Source organism: Cupressus sempervirens, chromosome 2 (genome assembly GCF_028749045.1).
Source record: "Cupressus sempervirens isolate cs-2001-9-10 chromosome 2, ASM2874904v1, whole genome shotgun sequence".
NCBI classification, from domain to species: Eukaryota; Viridiplantae; Streptophyta; class Pinopsida; order Cupressales; family Cupressaceae; genus Cupressus; species Cupressus sempervirens.
This window is the reverse complement of record NC_143119.1, coordinates 309,930,262-309,938,153: the sequence shown is the minus strand read 5'-3', so window position 1 is coordinate 309,938,153 and position 7,892 is coordinate 309,930,262.

Sequence of the window (7,892 nt, the reverse complement as noted above, 5' to 3'; positions counted from 1 at the left end):
AAAAATTAGACACCATGGACAATGGTCGTTGTTCCGATCAGCATACTTTGGGAGGAGACAATGGCTCACTTGAACCCAAGAATTATGAACAAATTGGAAGTACCACCATTGTCACTAACTCTGATAATCTGATTTCTATGGATACTAATGGGTTCATAGAAGTTACTGGGAAGAAAAAGAAGAGGAAAACCTATGAAAGAACCAATAGTGATAAGAAGTGTGAAAGGAGCAATAAGGTCAAAAATGGAGATGCCTTAGAGGGCATTAATAGATTTTTCAAGAGTAGCACCCCTCAAAACTATTAATCATGAATTTAAATATCTACAGTTGGAATGTCAGAGGACTAGAAATGCCTGATAGAAAATATGTTATTAGAAGTTGGTGTAATAAGCTTAAGCATATGGACATCATTTGTTTAGAATAAATCGAGACAACTAGATACCATGCTTATAACACTCTCAAGTTCATATGGGATAAAGCCACCTATTTTTTTCTCTAGCCATCAAAGAGGCAAAGGTGGAGTGGCATTTCTCATCAACCCATGTTGAATGAGTACTATTATCGAGCATGATGTTTTGCCCTATCATAGGGCTATCTAGGTCCTATTTAATGTTAAGTGAGTTGAAGTTGGAATCTACAACATTTATGACCCTAATGACTACAAGGACAAGGTGAGTTTGTGGGATTGGCTTGTAGGTAATCTACCTGAGGCTAAATGGATTATCCTTGGTGATTTCAATATGGTGGAGAATAACCAAGACAAGAAAGGGGGTTCATAGAATGAGTGGAAAGGAAATGAACAATTCTTCTGGTTAAAATTTAAAAGAAGGTTTCAGATCCAAGATTCGATGGATAAAAGGAAAAATGATTTTGATGGTATTTGGTATACTTGGTGCAAAAAACAGGCTTTCAATAAGAGAATCTATTGTAGATTAGACAAAATTTATGCTAACTGTCATCAGTTCAAGTTCAGTCATCTACTCAATTGTACTCCAGTTATGGTTACTCCTACTAGTATCTTGCATCACTCTCCCATCTATGCTCAACTTGTTTTGGCCGAGGAGGAAAGGGCTAGTATGATCAAGAGAAAAGGTTTGTTCAAATTAAATACCTTCCTATTGAAAGAAGAGAGTATTAACCATACTTTATATTCTATATCTATCTTGACCAACTTTTATAATAAAGATGTTTCTGCCAAAGAGAAGAGGTCTGTTAAAGTTGATTCTTGGAAGAAAACTTTCCAAATTATGGGGTTCAAACTGGCTAAGGATAGGAGATGGGAGGAAAACCTATATCAAAGGAACTTTATTGAAATTGAAAAGAATCTTCAGGATAAAGGGAAGGATATTGAATTGGAAAAGGACCTAGTTTGTACCATGGAGAAATTGAGAAACATCCAAAATGCCAAATTTCAGGGGAAGAAAATTAGAGCCAAGGCTAATTGGCTAAAAGATGGTGATAGAGGATCTAAATAATTCTTCAATATCATCAAAAATAAAGAGGAAAGAGAGAATATCAGAAAAGATAAGTTGTACCTTGTGTCAGGTCACTTCATTGTTGCTTTCTAACCATTGTAATAGTGTATTCAAAATCTCTTAACAGAGTTGGTTTAACAGCCATTCAATAAATCCTCTAACAAGGTGATAGTTCAGTTGAATTGTTCTAAAGACCTCTAGCAAGGCCACTCCTAACAGGGTGATTAAATCCTTTAATAGGATCACACCTAACAGTGTGTTTTTGTAACCTTTAACAGGGTTGGCTCCTAATAGGGCTCAATTCAAAAGAGTGAAAAATAGTATCTAGTTACATTAGTGGTTTTTCCCATATTGGGTTTCCACGTTAAATCGGGTGTCTCCTGCGTTCTTAATTGCTAAATTGCTTTGTGCATGATAACATATCGGTTCTTAATATTTGTCATTTGCTGCATTATCAAGTTTCAGCATTTTATTAATCAGATCAAGGGTATATTCAGAAATCTTAGGGACTGTGGAAAGTCTATGGAATAACTGATTCACCCCCTCCCCCTCTTAGTTACTCTATTCTCATTTCCAACAATTGGTATCAGAGCTTTTGGTGCTTGCAAGAAAAGATTTCAAGGATCTAAGTCAAAGATCAAGATGTCTTACAAAAGAGAAATTCCAAAACTCAACAGAGATAACTTCTCCGCATGGAAAGGATTGATGAGACTTCATCTGGCTACTGTTGATGATACTGGACTAAAATACCTTGAAGAAAAATATGAAGAACCTCCTGGCACATTGTCTGTCAATGACATTGCTGAAAAGAAGACTCACAACAATATGATGATAGACATAGCATCCGCTCTCAGTTATGAAGAATTTGATGACATTAAGGACTGCACAATTGCCTTTGAGATGTGGAACAAGCTAAAAGAGATCTATGGAGGAGATGATAATGTAAGAAGAGCAAAAGCAGAAAGTCTAAGAGGACAATTTGATCAAATGAGGATGAAAGAGGATGAAAACATTACAAAGTATGTTGAAAGAGTTAAAGCATGTGTGAGTGCAATCAGAGCATCTGGAGGTGATATCAAAGGAGAAATAGTTATAAGCAAAGTTCTCAAAACCTTGCTTCCTGTTTATGCAATCAGAGTTTCTGCAATTCAGGAAAGAAGGTGTGAAGCAAATCATCAGATAAATCTTGAGGCCATAGTTGGAAGACTAACTGCATTTGAACTAGATAACTTTGATAACTATGTTCCAGCCTCCAAAAACATTGAATCAGCATTTCAAGCCAAGCTCTCACTCAAAGGGAAAAACAAAAGGGAGAAGGAATCTCAGTCAGAAAGTGAAGATGAATCAAGCCAAAGTTCAGACAGTGACCTCGAAGTGATTGAAGCTCTACTAGCAAGGAAATACTCTAGAGGCAGAGGAAAATACAAAGGTAAAGTTCCTCTAATCTGTTTTTCTTGTGAAGAAATTGATCATATTGCAGCAAGGTGTCCAAACAAGCAAAACAATGATGAAAAGAAAGATTACAAATGGAATGGCAAGAAAGACTTCAAATCATCCAAGAACAAAGGTAAGAAATCATGCTTCATGGCTGAAAATTCTAAAGATTCTGATAATAGTGAGGATAAAATTGTTTATATTGTTGTTAAAGATGATTCTGACAGTGATGAGGAAGATAAAATGGCACTTGTCTCTCATATAAGTAAGAATGATACATGGATTATAGACAGTGGTTGCTCACATCATATGACTAGTGATAAAACTAAGTTTGATTAGTTTGAAGACTATGATGGTGGCAGTGTAAGGTTTGGTAATAATGAACCTTGTTTCATAAAAGGAAGAGGAAGAATCTATCTAACCAAAGAGCTTGTATGTAATAATGCCTATTGGGTTGAAGGTCTTAAACATAATTTGCTAAGTGTGGCACAGTTACTCAATATTGGATTCAAGGTGGAATTCATGCATGGAAAGGCAAGACTATTGAATGAGCAAGGAAAGCTGATAGGATCTGGCACCCAAACTAAAGGTAACTTGTTTTATCTAGAACTTGGTGAATGCTCATGTTTTATTGCTCAAATTAAAGAAAGTTGGTTATGGCATAAAAGGTTGTGTCATGTCAATTTTGATAACCTGGTAAAAATAAGCAAATTCAAGAAAGTAAGAGGCATTCCTAACATTAAGAAACCTGAGGTTGGTCTATGCAAGAATTGTCAGATTGGTAAAATGGGTAAGACTAGTTTTAAAAGTAAAAAATATCAGTCTGAAGATATATTAGAAATTGTGCATACTGATTTGTGTGGACCCATTGGAATAGAAAGCTATACTGGAGAAAAGTTCTTTATTCTTTTTGTTGATGACTACTCAAGAATGATTACTGTCATGTATCTAAGGAACAAATCAAAAGCATTTGAGAAATTCAAATGGCATTTGGCAAGAGTAGAAAAAGAAACAGGAAAAAGACTAAAATTCTTAAGGTCAGATAGAGGTGGTGAATTCATCTCACATGAATTCAACAACTTCTGCATTGAAAAAGGTATTAAAAGACAAGTCTCAACACCTGGAACTCCTGAACAAAATGGAATAGCTAAAAGAAGAAACAGATCCATCATGGATTGTGCAAGAACCCTAATGATAGAAAAGAACATTGCTATCAAATACTGGAAGGAAGCCATCAGCACTACAGTTCATACCTTAAACCGAGTACAGTTGAAAAAGGACTCATTCAAAACTCCCTATGAATTATGGTATGGCTACAAACCCAATGTAAGTTATCTGAAAGTATTTGGAAGCAAATGTTATATTTTGAAAGAATCTAGAGAAGGAAAATTTGATGTAAAAGGTGATGAAAAAATATTTTTAGGATATTCTTGCAAAAGCAAAGCATATAGATGTTTAAATCTATCCACTCACAAAGTCATAGAAAGTGCACATGTGAAAGTTGATGAGTTTGCAAACAAATCTAAGGAAGAAAGAAAAAAGGTACCTGAAGATTACAGAAGATTTGTTTACATTGAATTAGATACTATACCAAGCATACCATTCACTCAAGAATCCTCAACTCTCGAGTCATCAGTAACCGAGTTGCAAAAAGTTCAAACCGAGCCATAGCAACATTCAGACACTACCAAGCAAGTGTCTACCAAGTCTAAAGTGCCCGAGCCAATTCTTACCAAGCCAGAATAGCCTGAACATGAAATTGAAACACAAGGAGATAGCAATGAAACTCATTCAAGAGGCAAAGAACCTGTATTAGCTAAATATGTCAGAAGACATCATGCACCAGATCAGATCATTGGAGACAAATCTGAAGGAACCTTGACAAGAAGCAAGAAAAATACTTGTTTACTTGCTGATTTTGAACCTAGAAGCATTAAAGATGCATTGGCAAATGATAGTTGGATTGAGGCAATGAACGAGGAAATGGAACAGATAGAGAAGAACAAGACATGGACTCTTGTACCCAAGCCTAAAAATAAGAATGTAATTGGAACCAAGTTGGTATTCAAAAACAAGTTGACTGAAGATGGTAAGGTATCCAGAAACAAAGCCATATTAGTATGCAAAGGATACTCTCAAAAAGAAGGCATAGATTATGGAGAAACCTTTGCTCCTGTTGCAAGATTGGAAGGAGTCAGAACCTTACTTGCATATGCTGCTCACAAAGGATTCAAAGTTTATCAGATGGATGTCAAGTTAGCATTCCTCAATGGAATACTAGATGAAGAGGTTTACATTGAACAACCTAAAGGTTTTTTTGATCCAGATAAAAGGAACATGGTCTGCAAATTACACAAGGCATTGTATGGTCTGAAACAAGCCCCTAGAGCATGGTATGAAAGATTGCATAACTATCTTATTCAGATTGGTTTTCAAAGAACTAATGATAACAGTAGCTTGTATATAAAGGAAGGACTAGATAATAAGATTGTCCTAGCAAAAATATTTGTAGATGATACTATCTTCACAGGGCATGATGATCTTTGCAAAGAATTTTTAGAACAAATGAACAAGGAATTTGAAATGTCTATGTTTGGTGAAATAAATTTTTTTGTTGGTCTCCAAATTCAACAAAATAAGAATGGCATCTACATCACTCAATCAAAATACATCAAAGAGATATTGAAAAAGTTTGGTATGGAGGATTGTAAACCTGTTGGAAATCCTATGTGTATTGGATTGAAACTTACCAAAGATGATGAATCCAAAGAGGTAGATCAAACATTGTATAGATCTATGATTGGAAAATTGCAATATGTAGTTCATACCAGGCCAGATATTGCCCTTGCAGTTGGTATTGTTGCAAGATTTTCAGCAAAACCAAGAGAAACTCATCTGATGGCAATCAAAAGAATAATGAGATATTTGAAAAGAATTGAAGATTATGGTTTATGGTACAAATTTGGAGGTAATTTAGATTTGAAAGTGTTTACTGATGCTAATTGGGCAGGAAACCTTGATGACAGAAAAAGCACAAGTGGAGGAGCATTCTTTCTTGGAAAAAGATTGGTTTCTTGGACAAGCAAAAAGCAGAATTGTACATCCCAATCTACAGCAGAGGCAGAGTATGTTGCTGCAGCAGTAAACTATTCAAATATTGTTTGGTTTAAGTAGTTATTGCAAGGAATGAAGATGGACATCAAAGAACCAATTGTCATGTTCTGTGACAATACTAGTGCAATCAACATATCTAAGAATCCAGTGATGCATTCCAAGACCAAGCATATTGCAATAAAATATCATTTTGTCAGAGAATTGGTGCAAGACAAGGAGATCAGATTGGAATATGTCCATACAAAAGAACAAATTGCTGACATATTCACAAAGCCTTTACCTAAGGATGCATTTTTGTATCTCAGAGGTAAGTTAGGGGTCATTCCCCTATCTGAAGTCCACTAAAAATAAGTTCTAGTGATGCATCAATGCATATAGGATTGAAGATCTATCTGTTGATGTAGTTTAATCAGTAATCATTGCATATGAATCAGTACTAAAGGTACATTATAATTCACTTAACTTCTATTGTCTTTGGCATGTGTTGTCAAAGAGGGAGAGATTTTACTATCATATCCCTCTGAAATTTGTGAAGATTTGAAAAGTTTGCCATGAAGTCCCTTAATAGAGGGAGACTATTGAAAGAGGGAGAAGTCTGTTATCTTGTTGAACTTGTTTTCAAAATTTCATTTCTTTAATGACATGTTGTGTTGCCATCAATGCCAAAGAGGGATATTGTTGAATAATGTTGTCCTTGATGTCACACAAATGTCATATCAGTCATTAGTCTCAAGTTCACTGAGCTCAAACAGTCTGCAATGCAATTTACAGTGCCAACCGAGCTCACTCGGTCATCAAAGGAAATGTGGAAGACAGTGTTAACCGAGCTAACTCAATCATCAAAGGAAATGTGGAAAACAGTGTTAACTGAGCTAACTCGGTCAATGAAGGAAATGTGAAAAGTCAGTGTTAACCGAGCTTCACTCAGTCTCCAAAGGTTAGTTTCCACCGAGCTCACTCAGTCATCAAATGAATCATGGAAAAGTCAGTGTTAATCGAGCTTCACTCAGTCTCCAAAGGTTAGTTTCCACCAAGCTCACTCAGTTATCTCAGGAAACTCAGTACTTACCGAGTTCTCCCAGCGATTGAAGGATTGTCACGAAGTTCGTTGTATCAACCGAGCTCAGTCGGTTAACACGGGAATTATTTTTTGAACAAAGTTCACCATGCAGGGTCGGCCAGTATAGGGATTTGCCAATTAATTACTCTTAGCCGACTATTGTAATTGTTTATTTTAGTCAGTGATTTGAGCCGACTAAGATAATCTAAAAGGTATATATGGTCATTCAAGTTATGAACTAAAGAGCGTGATTATGAAAAAGAAGTTATGAATGCGAATTATAGTATGAAGAGGTGAATGTTGAGAAAAGTTTGATGAAGGATCAGATGTGTTGAAGGAGCTGCAAAGTTGTATTTGATCAGTAAGGATTCAGTCAAGAATAACAGAGATCTACAATCAGCAAAGATAAGTTGTACCTTGTGTCAAGTCACTTCATTGTTGCTTTCTAACCATTGTAACAATGTATTCAAAATCTCTTAACAGAGTTGGTTTAACAGCCATTCAATAAATCCTCTAACAAGGTGATAGTTCAGTTAAATTTTTCTAAAGACCTCTAGCAAGGCCACTCCTAACAGGGTGATTAAATCCTTTAACAGGGTCACACCTAACAATGTGTTTTTGTAACCTTTAACAGGGTTGGCTCCTAATAGGGCTCACTTCAGAAGAGTGAAAAACAGTATCTAGTTACATTAGTGGTTTTTCCCATATTGGGTTTCCATGTTAAATCTGGTGTCTCTTGTGTTCTTAATTGCTAAATTGCTTTGTGCATGATAACATATCAGTTCTTAATATTTGTCATTTGCTGCATT